General features: G+C 39.8%; 1 protein-coding gene across 4 annotated transcripts in view; it reads right to left on the reverse strand.

The window, feature by feature from the left end:
- Nucleotides 1-20241, reverse strand: part of LOC149319707 (uncharacterized) — a 121658-nt gene that overhangs the window by 8570 nt on the left and 92847 nt on the right. The window contains exon 1 of one of the 4 annotated variants that reach the window (XM_089512228.1): nt 6498-6518. The exons of the other annotated variants lie outside the window; for them this stretch is intronic. The gene's annotated coding sequence lies outside the window, so the exon portion shown is untranslated. Of the gene's footprint in view, nt 1-6497; nt 6519-20241 lie in introns of those variants that run through there. 4 annotated transcript variants of the gene reach the window in all.

A 20241-nucleotide genomic window follows, 5' to 3' on the forward strand; every position in this document is an offset into this window, starting at 1 on the left:
TTAGTTTTTTTAGCAATCTATGACATCTGTAGAACTCTTCTACAGTACTGCATGTCATATTAGTTTATTTTCTTCCTATCATATTTTTTCATTGTTCAGCTTTCACTGCCATACATAGAAACAGAAAATATGATGGCAACTTTAGTATTGAATGATATATCTTTAGACTTCATGACGTCTACTACCTTCACAGCTGCCCTCCCAAACCCAGGTCTTCCTCAGATTTCTTGATTGCAGCCTCCATTCTTATTAATGAATGAATGAAAAGTAGCTCTGGTGGCACAGTGGTTAAATGCCAGTATTGCAGTCACAAGGTTGTGAGTTCGATCCCAGGGGCTTCAAGGTCCATTCAGCCTTGCATCCTTTCATAGGTCGGTAAAATGAGTACCCAGCTTGTTGGGGACAATTGGCTTAAACACTGTAAACCACTTAGGGAATGCTTAGTTCAGTATTGAGCCACGGGATGGAAAATCTTTAACTATTTCAATGTCTTCATTATCGTTTTTAAAGTAAGAACCAGAGACTACAACAAGGTTATCACTTCATCGTGGCAGCTTTCAACATAGAAGACATATGCAACTTATATCTTACGTAAAGTTATAATCTATCTGTTCCCATATGACAAACAATACAAATACCAGGATATGGTTCTATAAAAAGAATATGCAAACATTTTAAGTCACAAAATTTGTCCAGCTATAGGTAGCTGGTTTCCAGATAATAAAGCACATATAGGTGTCAAACATAAATATAACACAGAGCAGAGCTTACAGCTTCTTCTGGTGTACCCCATGCTCCAGTTGTGCCAACTCTAAAGACTGTCCACTGCCTAGGACATCAATTTACCGTACATACTCGGCTATAAGTCGACCTCATGTATAAGTCAAAAGCAAGTTTTCTGGGGGAAATTATGGATTCTGGTATGACCTGTGGAGGATGGTAAAACCCTATGGACATGCAACAAAGGATCTAAAGGATGGAGCAAAGGAAAACAATGCCAAAGAACAAACAAAATCCCAGCAGCCATAACTATTTGTGCTCACTCTTAAGGTTAAATGGATGAGAGAGTAATAAGGGTTGGTACTTCCAGGACAGATTGTACTCTTGCCTTTCACCAGGGGATATATATGAGTTAAAGTAGAGTACTTACATTGACCCATGGATAAGTTGACTCAGGTTTTTGGGGTCAATTTTTAAACCTAAATTTCTAGACTTATACACGAGTATATACAGTAATCCTTCGGCAGGTGGATCTTAAAGAATCAGGAACTGCATGCTGCAGTGCCAACACAAATCTACCAGTAAAGGATTGCATTAGCCACAGTACATCTTAAAGCTTCCTCAAATCTTACATCATCTCCCAGGACAATGTGACATTATATGGCAAAAGATTTTTGTTTAATAAGTGCTAGGTATTCCACTCCACCTACTGTTATCCAGACATATAATTCCTTCTGCTTTAAGATCTCAGTCTGGTGCCATGGAATACAAAAATCAAAACAATTCTACTGTTTCTCTGGAGGTTTTTAAACAGCCATCTGTCGGGGGTTGTTTGATTCTGTGTTCATGCATGGCAGGGGGTTGGACTGGGTGGCCTTTTTGGTCTTTTCCCACTCTATGATTCTTCTACTGCAGCTTCTTACATGGGCAAGGTGACCATTGCCTCAGCAATTGTTCTTACTCCTCCAGTAGGTAGATCTCCAAATGTGATCAGGAGACTCATAATTGGGGAAGAATAATGAGAAAGAAATTACCTCTCTTTCACTATCTGAGTATTTGTCTAAATTGTTGCAGCTCCTTCAGCCTCTTTACAGGCAGCACTCTAAAGTGTGCCCGCTAGTCTACAAGCAAGGTCATGATTCCTGACTACAAGAACCATTTGGCTGAGACTAAGGAGGACTAGACAGAGCATGGATGAAAAAACACTTGAGAATACCATCCTGACTTCCATGATGGAAGCAATGTGAGACACAAATGCACTAAAATAAATAAATTAACCCAAACAGCAAATTCTTGTACTTTTGCAAGTTCTTTCATCGAAAGTTATGTAATAGGTGTTTCATCCTGTTTTTCACAAGCCTATTGCTTCCAGATGTTTGGATACAACTCCCAACACTGGGAGTTGATAAGTTGATCACCCAACTTGGCTAGTGGCCATGGTAAAAGACATCTGGAGGGCATAAGGCTGGAGGAGAACTGGTGTAGCTATATCTATGATGGAGCAATAGTGGGGGGGAAACTCAGCTGGTTTCTCTGCTGTATGTTTTGCAGTTTTCAAAGACACAGGAACCTTGTAGTAACAGGAAAGCAGTTCATCCACGTGTTTTTGCCTTCAACCCATCTGTTACCAAGCCTTCAGTTTCAGAGTCTTCCATCTTCATAGTTCTGGCCAAAAGTTTAAGAGGCTATGTTTCTTAATCCACCTCCTTATGGTTGGAATTAAAATTTACACGAAGTGAAAGGATAATGATCTAGAGGTCATAGTAAATCACTAGTTAAACATCAGACTATTGTGTATGTGATAAGGTATCAAAAGAGCTAATGCAATTCTGGACTGCATCAATAGAATTGTAGTGTCCAGATCAAGAAAAGTAACAATACTTTGTCTTCTGTTTTATCCCAACTTATGGGCACCACAGAGTAAGCAGGCTATCAATATACCTGAATGTATCTAGAGGAAAACCAAAATGGCAAAATGACTGGGAACAGCCGTATGAGTTGAATAAGCTGGGCATGTTTGCAGAGTGGAGAAGGCAAGATTAAAATATGTTCTACAATAGCCTCCTTCAAATACTTAAAGGGCCTTCACACTGAAAATGCAGATTGCCTTATTCCATTCCAGGGTGCATGTCCTGAACCAATGGCTCAAATTACAGAAAAGGGAATTCCAAATCAACATGATGAATAAAATCCTACAATAAAAGCTGTTTGAGAGTGAAAGCACTACTTCTGAAGCTGATGAACTTTTCATCACTAGAAGTTTTTAAACAAAGGCTGAATGGCCATTTGTCACGATACTTTAGCTGAGGACCCCTGAAGTGACAGGGGACTGGACTAAATGGCTCTTAGGGATTCCTGTAAATCAATGAATGGGCCAATAAGATACAGGCAGAGGCAATTTCAGCATGAGATCAATGAGACTGAATGGAAGAAAAGAATATACACACACACACACACACCTTCTGGACCCTGTTTTCCAAGGAAAAGGGGGCTTGCAGAGGTGGTACAGAAGACAATGTTTAAAAAAACACTGCTTTTTTAGCCAATCCTTTGACAGAAAACTTTACTACTAATGTTTCTTAGAAGCTGGGGGCTCCTTTTCCCCCACCCTCCAAAAGTTGCCCAGACCTGCCTTACAGCCACCTTTATGCTTGCTTATATAGTTCAAGTTTAAAGGATTTACAGTTTAAAATTATTAATACTTCATGATGCATCATTGTTAGCCGTTTCTCTATGGTTGCATGATTAGACTCTATGGTCCCAGTATCCTGTGGAATATCAAGAATGAGCTGAATAGTCCTACTTGCTTCCACTTTAACCTGTACTGAGAATGTTACCAGCTACACACACACACGTTTAATTTCTCCTGATAGGGAATACAGCCCATCACTCATTTGAACTATTTCATTTTTCAGTTCTCACAACCAGTAAGAAAAATGTGTTTTATTTTCCTTTTAGAGCACAGCTGTTTCTTAGATCCTAATACCTGCTTTTTCCCTTCCTTCCAAAGAGTTCCAGCCCTTTACAAAATTACTGCTCCTAAAAAGGAAGGTGAAACCTTGTTCTAAATGGCCTACAATCTAGGTAAACTGTGAAGCAGCATGACTGTTCTGCCTCCTCAATCTACCATTTTTCAGATGTACCAGACTACAACTCACATCAATCCCCACTAACATATTAGACCACACAGTACATAAACCATTCAAAAGGATGGTCCTTTGCTGTCCCTGTGTGAGTTCTGTTTGAAGCTGCCAACAGGGATTCCAGAAGAGCATTAGTTGCCAGATCATGCTGCCCAGGACACACCTGCTGACCTTGTTCAGAATGTAGTGTAGCAGAAAGTTGTAACATGGCAGGGCAGACAGGAGACTGATGGCAGCTTTTGCTTATTACTGTATGCAGACTGACTCTTCTTTGCACAGTTACCACAGCAGAAGCATGCAGGTTCATAGGACAAAAAGATGCTAGATGTGATATCAGGAATGGTGAGTGACTAGTTGTCAGAAATGCTACTATCCCTTTTTGAAGGGCGATCATCTCCTTGTCAACATATCTGCTAGAAATACATAGGATGCCAGCATAAGTATGTTATAAGCTGCCCACAGGAATAATAGAATGAGAGTGTGGTTCTGTTGATCATAGCACTAAGCTCCAAGAAGTACTTCCATCTCAGACATTCATCAACACACTCTTCCACAACATGGGAACAACCAAAGATTTCAGACTTCAATTCCCATGATTTCTCATCACTCGTCATGTTAGCTAAGACTGATGGCAATTGCAGTACAAAACATCAGAAGGGCACCAGTCTAGGAGTGGCTAGCCTAGCAAGTACCTTGGAGAGCTAAAGTATTTTTAAAGCACCTGAAAGCATTTTTAAAGGAACTGTTCTGGATAGCTGTATTTTAACATTTAGTATTCAAAGGACAGCAGTAGTCAAAAGGCTAAAATGATTCATTCATACACACATATAATATGGGGTGAATTGGAAAAAAAAGTTTAAGTATCAAGCCTTATTCCTTAAACATCTCTATTATAACTGAACAGAAAATTAAACTACAGTCAACCCTCAGTATCCACGGATTCAACCAGCCACAGTTTGGAACTATTTTAAAAAATATAAATTCTAAAAAGCAAACCTTTCTATATAAGGGTCATCATTTTACTATGCCACTGTATTTAATGAGACTTGAGCATGCACAGATTTTGTTGTTAATGGGAGGTCCTGGAAGGAAACCTCAGCACATATTAAGGATACACTGTAGATCTAAAAAGCTTTGATAACACTAAGATTGGCCAAGGCACATGGCTTTACAAACAGCAACATGTGTGTAAGAAGTACATGTGAAACCTGGCATTAAAACCTATATTCTCAGAATTGTCAAGTTGCATGAAGACTATTTGATAAACTTTTGTGTGTAAAAGCTGTTCTCAATTCACCATCCCCCCCCCCATTACTATGCAAGTATATACCACAAACCTGAAACAAATATCAGGTGTCATATAAGCAAGTTCAGTGATAGGAGCATGTTTAGAAAACAGAACCAAGAAAAAAACCTGCATGTTTTTATTTAACATCACTGAAGCACTTTGATAAAACTTGGGAGGAGGATTCAGAGCACTATAGTAGTACTCTGCACAATGTTTTTATTTAACATTTCTAGAAATGGATTTCTAAAACAAATTGCAACCAATTTTCATACAATATAATTTCATTTTAATATAGCAATGCTTTCTACAAATTTTACTTATTCATTACACTTTCCGTATGCGTAACAAGCAGAGTTCTCAGAGCATTGTGCAATACATAAAGAATCACAATTCTTGCATAAAGCAACAGTTCATCAAAGCTATTCAAACATTCAGTGTATATGCAGGCAAATATGTTTTTCACTAGTGAAGAATAAACAAGCAACTTTCCAAGCTCGATGTTGGAACTCTGAACTAGGATAACAGGTGGACATTTTGACAACTTTTGCCCCAATCTGTTTCAAACAATCCTCCAGAGCTAGAATCTTAAAAGATGGATTCACTGACATTTGAGGCACTAGCCAGCAGTTAATGTCCAATAATCTGAGGGCAGATAAGTAGACCTGGGTTTTTATGGTTTAGTTGGAGACATTGCAGCAAACACTGAAGTATAAATGGCACAATAAAGAAGTCGTAATAAATCGATAAGAGACTCAGTTAAGACCAATGAGACTCAATAAGACCAATAAAGGGAAACTGTTGCACATTCAACTAATCCCTATGAGGGGTAGGATTAGGAACTATTAAGATATGAAATGAGGTAAGTGATCTAATTAACAAACTGGCATTACAGGCTCTCCCCCTAGCTATGAACATCAGTACATTTCAAAGTTAACAGGTTGTAGGAAGAGTTCCCCACTGTTATCACAGTTGTTTCCACGGCTACAGAATCAGTCGCTTGCCTCACCATAGCACATATATGCTAAGGAAGAGTTGAAGTTTCCCCTAGTGCCACAGAAGTGGTGCCAGAGATAAACAAGGTGAACAAATTAGAAAACTGGTATGTGCTATAATCCCAGGAGAATGTGTGTCTTGATTTTACCACCTGTACCAATCTCTCAAATTCCCCAGTCTACTATTCAAACTGATCAACACAATTTCCCTTGTGATGTGGGAGCTGGTTGCACTGAATCAGCATGTCTGACACTAGAATCAAATGTGGTGTGGTGAACCCCTCCAACTGAAAGATATCCAGCTTACAGTGTGAAAGTTTTAAGTTATCATGTGAGCATGTGCTTTCAACTCACCTGTCGACTTATGGCAACCCCATAAATTTCAAAGGGATTTCTTAGGCAAGGAATACTAAGAGGTGATTTTGCCGGATATTACACCAGGACTGTTTTCCATTCATATACAGTTTAGAATACCTATGAAAGTAAAGTGTGGAAAATATCACAAGTCTTTAAGCAATCTTCTGTACATTCTAAGCCTGTCAGAATGAGTTCGTACCCACTTCCACATCAAGATGGCTCATTCAATGCCTAGAACAGGCCAAAAGGCAACCACCCAATTTGCCTTGGAATACTTCAACCTGAACATATAAGCAAAGACAATACTGTCATAAAAGTTCAGGGGCCCAAACCCTCTAATTAACTAAAGAAATGCATATAAGATACAAACCAAAGATGAAGCAAAGGCCCGTAATCTCAATCAGGTAGTAAGAAGCCTATCATCTGTAAAAGAAAATACTGACTCTAGAACTGCTACAGGTACTAAAGTTCCCAGCTGTCAAATCATGAAACTCATTTACAAAATGTTATCAGACACGTATAGGATGAATTGAATATATCTGTATTGTTCCCTTTGCAAAATGCTTCCAATTTCTTCACAAAGTAAACAGAACAACAGAATATTATCTTCACAAGGAGGGAGGGAGGAAAGTAAATCTTTTTCAGTGCTTTTTTTTCCTTACTGGATCTCTTAGTTGAGTTTGTCACCACCAGCCATGACACTCCTTTTGTTCCAGCTATCTAGACTTAGCTATAACTATTTTTACCTCATCTCAATGGTCAGTAACATAAGCCATGAGTCATTTTGGTTCTTCATGTGTTCTTTGACTTGAGAGGTAGTATAGAATTCTAGTGCATCCCCCAAAGTTCTTCAGCATCAGTTTGAAGTCACTGAGAGATATAATAGAGTGTTTCATTTTGATGGCACCAATATAAAACATATACATGATTTGCAGCTATACCTGGTTTTCATACCAAAATCTGAGAAACGTTGAGCAAACTGAATTGGTTCCAAAACCCTAGAGAAGATGAGAGAGAAACTTAAACTATGAAAGATGAAGGGTAAGTAAATTGATATAGATTGTGACACAAAACTAGTCCAGGATTGGGTTTAAATGCCATTTCAAGGACCAGTTGAGCACCTTAGGGCTGCTCTGAGACTCACTGCTATCTGCAATGGCCAGAGATGCTTTCCAAAAACTCCTCTTTGTATATTTACTACATCTTATTTGGCACAGCTGGCCTTGTCATCAGGTACCTTCAAATTAGGTTGCTGCAATACATTTTATGCATTACTGTTTCTGCAGGTGGCCCAGAAACTACAGCTAGTGCAAAATGCAGCCACCTGGTTGCTAGTGGAGCCCAAAAAGTAAAAGCATGTAATTTGCACAAGCTACCCATAGGCTGCTGAAGTCAATTCAGAATGCTGATGTTCTCCATTAAAGTCCTCAAAAACTGATTATCTGAAAGACTGCTTTAAACTATAAAATCCTGTTAATGCTGCTGTCTGCCTTCAAGATGTTTCCAACTCATGTGATCATAAGGTGAACTTATCACAGGATCATCTTCGCAAAATTTGTTCACAGCAGATTTACCATTGACTTTATCTGGGGCTGTGAGAGTATGACCTGCCAAAGGCCACCCACTAGGTTTCCAAGATTAGAGTGTGATTTATCTTAGCCCACCCAGTAAGTTTTCAAAGCTGAGTGGCATTCGAACCCTGGTCTCCTGGACTCCTACTCTAACACCCAAGTTACTACATTATGGTGCCTCTCACCTATACAATAAGACAGAAATGGGCAACCTCCAGAAGTCCAGGAGCCACACATGCCCTCCTTCCAAACCTCAGAGGACTGCACTTTCTTCCATTTTTGATTGAAAAAAGTATGTCATGTCCTCATGCTAGTGCTTTGGCCTAAGACAACAACTTTTTTCAAACCTAATACAACCATGAGTTACTCCCAATTTTGAGGAAAACAAATCCTTATCCTGAAACACTGTGCAGCTGGGAACAAAGCGAAATTGCCCCCACATCCCCTAGAGAACATAAGGGGCCTGTTTCAGTTTAAAGTATTGGAAGTGGAATGTGGTGCTGCTCTTTGCCTACCACTGTATTAAAATCTAGCTGCCAGGTCCTTCTTGATTGTCTCTGTTAAGATCAGTTGCCCAAGCATGAACAAAAGAGGCAAGCCATCTTGGTGGACTTCTTTCTAATAGACTTATTTCTTGCATTTTCAGTAAAAGCATTTTCTCTTGTTTTGCTGCAACAGAACAAAACACCTCCTCCTCTGAAAATATCTTAATAATATTCACTTTTAAATTATGGATCTTCTGGACAACAAACAGACCTCCTAAACAGGTATAATACCTAAATTCCTCTGTAGCCCTTGCAGCAAAATAAGTTCTATCTAAACAGAAAATGGCTTCTTTCCATACCAGTGCATGATGCTGCCTTTACACCATCAGCTCACTAGTTCAGAGCCATCTATTCTAATGGAAAGATGTTCTCTAGCCCCTCAGGGAAAAAGACATTCCCAGCTCCCCATTCCCAACCCCTGTGGTCTCTTGCATTCAAAACAAATGTTCAACTACCATTAGCAAGCACAATGTAATTTTGCTAACAGAAAAGACCAACAAAATATGCATCTCAAATGTTTTAAATACCAACTATTCAGGGTTTAGAAAGTGACATCAGATCACACCAGTTTCCCTACCTTTTTTGAATTTAACTTGAAACAGAATAACCTTTAAAAAATAACCAAAAACCCAAGAATAGAAGCAGGGTGCCTTTTGAACATGTTAAGAATGCAAGTTACTACACATAACATTAGAATCCCCCCTTTTTTTGAGAGGGGGGAAAGATTCACAGAATTCAAAATACAGTCGGCCCTCCTTTATCCACAGATTTTTTTATCCACGGATTCAAAATATTCCCCAAAAGTATAAATTCCAAATAGCAAGCCTTGATATTCCATTTTATATAAGGGTCACCATTTTGCTCTGCCATTATATTTAATGGGACTTGAACATCCACGGATTTTGTTATCCACAGGGGATTCTGGAACCAAACCCCAGCAGATAACAAGGTCCCACTGTAGGCAGTTCTGCAAGGCAGAATTCGTACCATGATCAGAATACTAAACAAATTACAGCATCACTCCTGAGGCTCTTTCGGCTGTTCATCTGATAGTTACTTCCATCTTTCTGTAGTCTAGGAGAAAAAGATGTGCATATGTAGCAGCCTTTTCTACTGAACTTAGACTTATATGAGCACTGGATAGAATTGCATACCAGTTGAATCTTGCAGTATAATAGTCTACTCACAGTTCTGTAATCAAGATAACCCCAGATCTTTATTGCAACTAACTTTCACAAATTAAGCACAATTTAATTAGCTGTATTCTATGTAAGAGGTAGTAGTGATTGGGTTGTTTTTTTGTTTGTTTTTGTATACTGAATCTGAACAGTTAAGAGAAACAAGCATTTCTGATTTCTCAGCACCTGAGAAACATTTCAGCAGTGAGGCAAAAAACTGAAGGTTCCACTGGGAAAGAGGCATTGTTCGTAAAGTCAAAAAGTACTAAACTGCTGGAGACCACTCCTGCTATAGCCCTCTGGGCTACAGAAATGTACAGAAGGGGCAGGACAATTGCTGTGACAATCCTGCTCTTCTCTGAGAGCTACTGTGAAGCACTGGTTGATGTCGGATTAGGATGCGGATACCCCTGTGACATTCAATGAGTCACCTTAGGCTATTTTTCAGGCTAAATTTTTTTTCTAAAATGATGGTGTAATTCATATATAGCTCTGAGTTCCCTGCTAAGTGGGGATATGCAATGGAGAGAAGAACTAGATTTTATTTAGGTAGTGTAAGAGGACATGATAAAGAGACAGATCTAACACTAGTACGGAAATGTAGAGGGTGGCTGCATAGCTTGCATGTATGCCTTTGAAGTGCCCCACATATTTCCAACCCCCACTGTATTCTGTCAATTCCACAGTACAAATATTCAATCATACTTAGAAGGACTATCACGATTCTCAAAACACTCATATAGGAAAGCTATTACAACTAAGGAATTGTATGAGAAGAACTGGAAGTCATCAGCACAATGAGAATGTAAAGACAACAAAACCAAAATACCAAGAACCAGAAAGAACAATGATCATGGGGTGTAACAACAGCCAGCCAGGGAATTTTAGGCAGTACCATTAAGAGAAGACGATTTACCAACAGAATGTATAATCTATTCCTTGAAGTCAACACTGGGTGACCCCCTTCATTAAAGGTCAGTCTGTCATACAATTCATCCAGTGTGTAAATGTGAGCCATAGTAAAGTCCTTTTCTTGCATTTCTCTTCTTCTGCCTACATTGTGCAAAGTGCTCAGCCACCAGTCCCATTCATACACTGTTGCATTATCCAGCCAAACTGGCAATCCAAGCCAGGTTGACTATTTCAAACAAGTTATGTATTATAGACATTTTATTATGGACTGGCCTAGTTTTAGCTAATAGCAGCAGCAGTATGAGAAACTGGCTTGATAGAGTGCTGAAGTGGATGGGGATGGGTGAAATGAAGAAAAGCCATAAGCAGTCTGATTTTCCTTCCTCTAATCTGACCTGTTAATCCATTCTTTCTATCTCCTACCCCCCCACACACACACACATATACACACACCACCGCCCATAACTGTCTTGCAGGAACAGAACTATTCTGTTCCTTGGTTCAGGAACAGAACCACCATAAAATGGATCCTCCACTTCCTACCTAAGAGAGGCGGCACAGACAGAAACACAAATAATGGTATTCAAGTCTTCCAAGATGTTAAAATGAATCAAAAGGGCCCCATTCCTTCTCTCTCCCATGGTACAGACTACGGTATATATAAAGCCACAGAAAATGCTTTTGGCCTTAAACACAGTTGAAAACTAAAGTGCAATGTGGATCTAGATACCCAGTGTCATCCTACAGTTCTGGAGGTACTCAGCTAATATCCTATTAAAAAGAAAAGTTAGAAATCCACCTGCTGTTGATGTCTGCAATAGGTAGCAATTTAAAAGGCACGCAGGGATCTTACCACAAGACACTGAAATGTGCTCCTTCATTCAGAAAGTATTAATCCCCTCGAGCTAGTTCCAAAGGCAAGAATTGAGCAGTCTGAAGTGGTTTAGACTTAATATACATCAACAAGAAAGATTAACAAAATTTCACTTAAGTAGTCATAACATGAACAGGCCAAGGGGAATTCCATTGCAGATATTAAATGTGGTGTCACAGTCAAAGTAAATGCAAGTCACTATCCGCAAAGTGTGAGTTGTCTGTCAAGTAGGGAGATATGACATTACTGATCCATTTATTTTATACCCCGCCTTTCTCCTTGCAAAGGACTCTAAGCTGTTTAAGATACACCTTTAAAAAAAGGCATTAGTACAAAAGCCAAAAAAGAAACAGTTGAAATGGTTTAAAACACATCTAAAGCAAAATAGAAAATATAAAAGCACAGCCCTATTAAAAAAAACCTTTTGCCACCTGAATTATAAATTAAACTATGCCTGAACAAAAAGATCTTTGGCTGCCAGCAAGAAGCACAGAGGAGGACAACCTAGTCTCCTATGGGAGGGAACCTCAACCTGTGAGCAGCCATGCAGAAAATTTTCATGTCCTCACCAAACATCCCTGAGACCATTATGAGACTGACAGAAAGGCTTCACCTGAAGATAATAAAGCCTGGGCAGGTTAGAATCTTTCACACAGATCCAAGCCATACAGGGCTTTAAAGTCCATAACCAACGTTTTGAATTCTTCCCAGGAACATACAGGTAGGCATTGAAGGCATTTCAACAAGGGAGTTATGTGTTCTCCATAACCAGCTCCATTCACCAACTCAGGCATAGCATTTTGGACCCATGGAAGTTTCCAAAGGCAGTCCTCATATAAAGTGTGTTAAAGTAATCCAAAGTGGATGCAATCAAAGCATGTGTTACCCTGGTCAGATTTGACATCTCCAGGAACAGGCACAGCTTATGCACTACTTTTAATTCTGCAAATGCACTCCTAGCCATTGCTGAAACCTGGGCATCCAGGCTCTCAAATCTAAATCCAGGAGTATGCTGAAGGTTTGAACCTGACACTCCAGAGGGAGTGTAATCCCTTCCAGCATAGGCTGAATCCCTATTCCTAGATCTGTTTTTCAATTAACCAAGAGCACTACAGAAGCATGACAGTGCTCCTGTGGACACAGGAGTACCATAGTGTTCCTATGGGAGCAACAGGTAATGGGGACCCTCTTGTCTGAACTAAGCTTCAATGTGTTCACCCACATCCAGGTCATTAATGAGAACAGACGCTGGTTTAGCATTCAAACAGCTCCCTGGGAGGTAGACAGAAAGAAGAATACAATTGGGTTTTATCAGTATACTAGTAACATTGAACCTCAAAACTCTGGATAACCTATCCCAGTGTTTTCATGTAGATATTACACTGCATTGGGGGGGGGGGGGGGACCATGCCATGAGGGATTCCTGCAAAAAAGCATAGAACAGGATTCTCCCAGAACTTTAATCTTGCCCCTCCAAGAAGGATCGGAACCACTGTAAAACACTGCTCCCAAATCCCATCCCAGAGAGGCAGTGCAGGATACCATGATCAAAGACACTGAAAGCCGCTGAAAGGTCCAGCAGAACCAACAAGGCAGCCACTACCCCCTTCCAGTAGCTGGTGTACAGCACCCATCATGTTGGCCAAAGCTGCCTTCACTCCATAGCCAAGCCTGAAGTAGACTGAAATGGATCCATATAATCCATTTCCCCCTGGAAATGGGGGCTGGGAATCCACATGCTCCAGAATCTTGCCCCAAAAAGAGATGTTGGAAATTGCTTGGCAGTTATCTAGTGCAGTCAGGTTTGAGGAGTGTGTTTTTTTTAAAGTAAATAAATAAATAAAGGCTTTCCCATAGCCTCTTTCAGATGGGGCAGAATTCTGCCTTGCTGCAATCAGCCATTCAACTCTTCCCTTACCTATCTGACCAGGTCCATGTTGGCTGCTTTCACAGGCAGACCTCCATATCTGGGTGGGATCTGTTCCAGACCCCTCCCCCCGGGATACAAAAAATGTGGGACCTCAAGTCCTGTTTTCAATAATGGTGGCACAACATGCATGCACGTACAGCCATCGGGAACAACGGGATTTGTCATCCATGGATGCTCAGATCCATGGATGGCAAGTCCATGGATACAGAGGTCTGATTTTATAAGCTAGGAGGGTATGAGTCTATTATGTATGTGGTGACTTTCATACTTCCAAGAATCCTGTCTCTGTCCTCAGGCTGCAACAAAACATCAACCATCTTGAGGGGGAAAGAAGCAGGCCAGCAACAACAGGCCTCCACCTGCTAAGACGACAAGCCCTCCTCCCGACCACCATCTTGCTTGTCTTTATTGCATGTTGTTCGATTTTTATTGGTTTTTGTGAGGTTTTTTTTATGATGTATAAGTTTTAAATGATTCTGTGAACCGCTTTGATCACCTCGGAAAAGCGGTATAAAAATAAAGCATATTATTATTAACAAAATGAAATGTATCCAATAAAATAGGACAGGCAAAAGAGGAGATTACACCCACTAGACGTGTATTAGCCACAACATGCAAGTCACACTTGATCTGAATGGTTTTATCAAGTAAATGTTGTACAGATACTTCACAGCAGTCTGCTGAGTGATGTACATGCTGCTCTTTTTGGAAGGAACACAAAAGGTCCCAACCACTCAAGACAGTGCCACTAGACAACACTGTGCAGATACAATGGTCAAAGAGTAGAATGATATGTTCACTGACACCACCGCACAGGCTTTCCAAAGGCCTCTAGCGCATTAGGGTTCATTCCCATGTTTTCCACCATCAACACACTACAGTCACCCCCTCCTTTTTCACGGGGAATCTGCTCCAGACCCTCTCACGAAACTGGAGTTTCGCCTATATTCAAGTCCCATTGGCTTGAATATAGGCGCAGTCACATGGGGGTGCGCAGGCGTGCACCCCATTGATTCTCCCCCCGTTTGTCCCTCGCTCATGCACAAGGGACGAAGATCAGAAAACCGCAAGAACAGAGAACAGTGGGAGGACTGTACTCTCTGTATCACTGGTATCATCAAACAAACAAACAAGCTTCATTTATATACCGCTTTATATCGCCTAAGCAGTGTCTAAGCGGTTTACAACTGTAAGCTAATTTGCCCCCAACAGTCTGAGTACTAATTTTAGCAACCTCGGAAGGATGCAAGCCTGAGGCAAACTTGAGCCCTTTTGCTGGTCTTGAACTCGCAACCTTATGATTCTGAGTGGCTGCAGTACAGGCATTTAACCACTGCACCACCAGGGCTCCTATCCGCTCCATTCCATGGGAGGGGGCGCTATCATGTTCTCTGTCCTGGCCATGTCCATATTCTAGAGATCAGCCAGGGCTTCAATAGGATCACCTGCCATGGAAAAAGGAAACCCACCAAGAGCCAACAGGAATTCATCACCCATAAGCTTCCTCTTTTTTTAATTAATATTTTTTGAAATTTTACAAAACAAAACAAATTTAATATTTTTTCCATACATACATGCACTTTTGCATCTTATTAATTTTTTAAAAATCATAAATATCACCTTAGTGCACCCCACCTCCGGAGCCATTCCCTTCTATATACTCCATCCAAAATTTTAAGTCCTCCTGTGGAGGTAATTTCCCTTCTTCTTTTCTTAATACATTTTCAATAAATTTTTTCCAAATTTCATCAAAATCATTTCTTTTCTATAATCCTTTTTTTACTTTCAATTTACATGCTAATTTGTCATTAATTGCTAACTTCCAAACTTCTTTATACCAGTCCTCCAATTTCAGATTTATTTTTGTTTTCCAATTTCTTGCTATGATTAATCACTCAGCAGTAAACAAATTTGTTACAAGGGTTTTTTTCTTCTTCTTTCCATTCTACTTCATTGTATATTGATAACAATACTATGTTTGGTATTCTATCTATCTTTATATTCATAATATTTTCTATCTCTAATATTACTATTTCCCAAAATTTTTGTACATATTTACATTGCCACCACATATGTATATATGATCCTACTTCCTGACAGCCTCTCCAACAATATTTTGAATTATCTTTCTTTATATTATGTAGTCTCACTGGTGTCAAATACCATTTCCAAATTAATTTATAATTATTTTCCTTAATTCGCACCAATAAATTTTTCAAATGTCTTTGTTCCCAAATCTTATTCCATTCATTATCACAAATTTTACATCCTAATTCATCTTCCCATATTTCTTTTAAAATAATTTGATTTCATTTTTTCCTCTTATTCTCCATTAATATTTTATAAATTTTACCCATAAGCTTCCTGAAGTGGAACTGGTAAAGTAATTAGATTTTAATTGTTCGATCACCACCATGACCATGGAATATGGCTCTAATCTGTGTCATTTTTTTCCATTGCTTCTACTTATTATCCCGACTATCTGATTTCTATCTGCTGTCCAAAACACTAGGGTCTTCTAAATGGTAGAAAGGGTTTGAATATGCAGAAGCAATTGTGTCAAGCACTCTGGTCTACTTCTTCTTGACCAACACATCAACAGGAGTCAGCTGGAATGAAATCCTATAGGAACTGATTACTTCTGGAGCAGCAACATTTCAACTCCTGAAGATTCAATGCCTACAACTGGGTTCCTGAAAAAACCGAGCTCCCTCCATTACCACAATCACCCTCCTCATTCAGCAAAAACAAAACAAAATTTCAGATCAAGAGCATGACATCTTAACTCAGCAAACTTGTCTGAAGGCACACAAGGGCCTGGTAAAGCTAAACAGGTCTGTGTCCAGTTGATACCTGAATGGGAAAAATCATATATTCCTTCTTGAGTACAATCATAGAGATGGGATAGATTTTTTAAAAAATCTATGTTACTCTTAAGGGCAACAATAAAAGCAGTAAAACAAAGCTATACAATTTAATACTAAGACATAACAAAATAGCAGAAAGATCAATAGAAGCCAACAGACCCACTAAAGCCATGATTAAAACTAATATTACATCATACACTGGAATGCCTGAACATGAGGATCAACCAGTTTTGAATGACCTTGCCAGCCAAATTAAAAATTGTGGTGGCCAGGTTCTTTACTGCTCTGCTTCCACCCCAAAATAATGGGAGGCCACAAGAGCAAAGTTCCCTAGTAGCCTTTTCTGTAGGGAAGGTGGGCAGTATTTTACCAACAATTGCTCAGTAAAGGGACTCCGAACTCCCAACAGCACCTGAAATCATTTTCACTGATCATGCTTGTAAGAGGGTACATCATGCTTAACATCATGAGCATGGCAAGCAAAACTGTTCAAAATCAGCCTGATTAAATAAAATTGTTCCCTGACAGTAAAAGCACACAGGAATTACTGCCCAGTGAGATCTTCTGTGTCCAGGTTGTCACAACTAAGAAGGTCCTCTTTTTCCCATCTACTTATCACTTGCCCAATCTAAGTGGGCATGTGACACATGCAGAGGGGTGCCTGCTAAGGCAGGTTTGTATGGAAGGTCTGGATCTATTTAAAAATGAAATACACTATGACCAAGTTGTCATGGAAGATTTGATATGCCAACTACAACATGAATGCTGAAATCAAAGAGTCCCGGAGAACCCAATACTTGGTTTGAGACTAATTCTGCAAACTTAGCCAGGGAATCCTTAGGTGGCACAGCTAAGGGAAGATGGTTTACCAACAAAATGTATAATGTGTTCCTTGAAGTCAACACTGGATACCCCCCTACTTCATTAAAAGTCAAACATAGAATTCATCCAATGACTTAGATAATGTGAACAATAGTAACATTGTGTTGTTATGTGCCTGCCCTTTGCCTACACTGTGCAAAATATTCAGCCACCAGTCCCATTCATACAACATTGTGTTATCCAGCCAAGTTGGTCATAGAAACCAACCATTTCAAACAAGCCATGTTTTATAGATATTTCATTAAAGGGTGCCTTGGTTTTAGCTAATAGGAACAGGCAGTATGGGAAGCTGGCTTGATAAAGTGTTGAAATGAGGATGGGTGAACTAACGAAGAGCCACAAAGTCTTGAGTCTCCTTATAAATAATAATAATAAAACTTTTATTTATGGCCCGCTTTTTGTTAAAAACAATCAAAGTGGCTTACAAGAGTTAAAATACATCCATATATACAAATTATCCCCCCTTAAAAGACAATTAAACAATATAGAATGTAAAATTACATAACAATTAAAACCAATAAAAATGGAAGAGTCATAATATATGTTTGGGGGGGGGGGCAATCACCACATGGCCAAGCAGTTTATTCTGGAAAGGCCTTCCTCTTATCTGGCCTGTTAGTCCATTGTTTGCATCGCCTACCCACACCCTCTGCATATCCAATAGTGACCCATAAGTGTCTCTCCAAATATCAATTTGTTGTTCTGCAAAATCTAAACTGCCAACGTTCTCCCACATCCTCTCTCTCTGAAAGGATTAAGGTTCACACAGCCCCTCTGCAAGAAGATCACACAAATTAATGAAAGGAGAAATGGTTTCTCTCATAAACAATTCCCTTAAAATAGACAAAATAAACTTCATTAATCTCGTGAAAAAAATCATGAACCTCACCTGACTACTACTTTTGACCAAGTCACAGGAAAATACTTCTTAAGCACTAGCTCCAAGATAGAAAATAGCATCTGTCATCCATAAATGTTCTCAACAATCCAGGCAGCAAATCCATTTTCTTCTAGGGCACAGGCAGGGCTGGCATATTTCTTAATTTACTGGTCAAATAATCAACTGATAACTTATTATATGACCCTGCTAAAATATCATCAAGATATGAAGAGATAATGCCTGAAGAATTAGCTTGCTCCCTATTTAACATGAATGTTTTTACATTTTATTTTTATTGAACAGTTGCTATTACAGTGGGCCCCCAGGATCTGTGGGGGACCCATTCTGGATCCCCCCCCCCGCGGATACAAAAATCCACAGATGCTTTAGTCCCTGAGGACAATGGCACTTTGCCCCCCACCCCACCCCCAATGCCAGCCTTGCTGCTCTCACTGTGGCGGACGTTGAGGGGGTACCTGTTCTTCTTCCTCTTCGCCCCCTCCTCCTCCTGTCCCCCCACCCCCCATTGCTGCTGCTATGGCTCTTCCTCCTCCTCCTCCTCTTTCCTGCCTACTTCTCCTTCTCCTTCCTCTTCTCCACTCTTCCTTCTCCTCTTCTCCTCCTCCTCTTACCCCATCCATTGCCCTGCTGCCGTTTGTCCTCCTTTTCCTTCTTCCTCTTCCCTGCACTTTCTCATCCTCCTCCTCTATCGCCCCCCCCCCCAATGGCTTGCTGGTTTGCCATCCATGGGGGATGGTCAAATCCATGATGCCAAGTCCATATGGAGGGCAGGCTGTACTTGTTTTTTTCTGTTCTTTTCTTTCTTTTTTAAACTACCGTGGACCCTTGTTATACGCTGGGGTTTGGTTCCAAGATCCCCCGCGTATAACAAAATCTGTGGATGCTCAAGTCCCATTAAATATTATGAAATATTATTAAAAATGGAAAATCAATGTTTGTTATTAGAAATTTATACTTTTTTTGGAACATTTTCAAACCATGGATGCTTGAGTCCATGTATTAAAAAATCTGTGAATAAAGAAGGGTCGACTGTATAGGCTAAGTGTATTTTGAGAAGTGCTGAAGCTTTGTGTGTAGAACTTCTATTAAACAAAACTGTAGAGAAATGCACACATTTACAATAATCAAACTAATTGACATTAAACATTATAATTTTTTGTTACAATGTTAAACATTGTCATTGCACAACAGTAACCATGATTCACGATTCTTCTCACTGAACTTCCCATGGAAAGGATCCCATTTTCTTCCAATACATGTGAGAAGTCTCAGCCTTCCTCCTGTGTTTAGAACTTGGAAAGTGTGGGGTGGGGAGATATCATCCCTATAGGTGTTACCATACTTCCAAGGTGCTCCAATAGGAGACCTGGCTGCTACACATAATCTGTTTCCCACGTTCTTATTGTGTTATATGAGCTACAGTGATCTCCTATTGTTTTCCAAACATACAGCATTGGTGACAATCTAAAATCCCCTAGATGGTTTGCAGCCAGGTTATTTGGAGAACTATCTTTCATCAATGAGTCAGCCTGCCATGCATGATAGTAATCAGAGACCTTGCTCCATGCTCTTCTCCCTTCACAAGCATGGCTGGTTGGGACACAGGACACAACTTTTTCAACAGCAGCACCAAGGCTGTGGAATACTTACCACAGGAAGTTCTGCTGGTTCCCGTTTACCTTTTAGTCTTTTCACTTCCCAGGCTTTTCATTTCTTTTTTTTTAAACTCATTACTTAACTGCTATATATGGTCCCAACAGTAATAGTTACCGTATCTAATTTTGTGAATAGCATTAAATTTCAGGTATGCCCATGGATAAAATTCTATAGCAAAGAAAGGAATAATGTAGACCTCTAGATATTGTTGGACTATAACTTTCACCAGTCCAAACCAGCCGAGTCGAATGTTGAAGATACTGGGAGTTGCAGTCCAACAACATCGGCAAGTCTGCATAATTTCCATCTCTACTCTAAATGTAATGCTTTAAAAATACCTTCCAGTTACTAGAACCAATTTTTATTAATGGTCAAAGATCCCACTGTAGCTATGGATCCTGCAATGTTGGAAGACAGTCAATAGA

Source organism: Sceloporus occidentalis, unplaced genomic scaffold (assembly GCF_023333645.1).
Source record: "Sceloporus occidentalis isolate IW3139 unplaced genomic scaffold, rSceOcc1.0.p SCAF_2, whole genome shotgun sequence".
In the NCBI taxonomy this organism is placed as follows: Eukaryota; Metazoa; Chordata; class Lepidosauria; order Squamata; family Phrynosomatidae; genus Sceloporus; species Sceloporus occidentalis.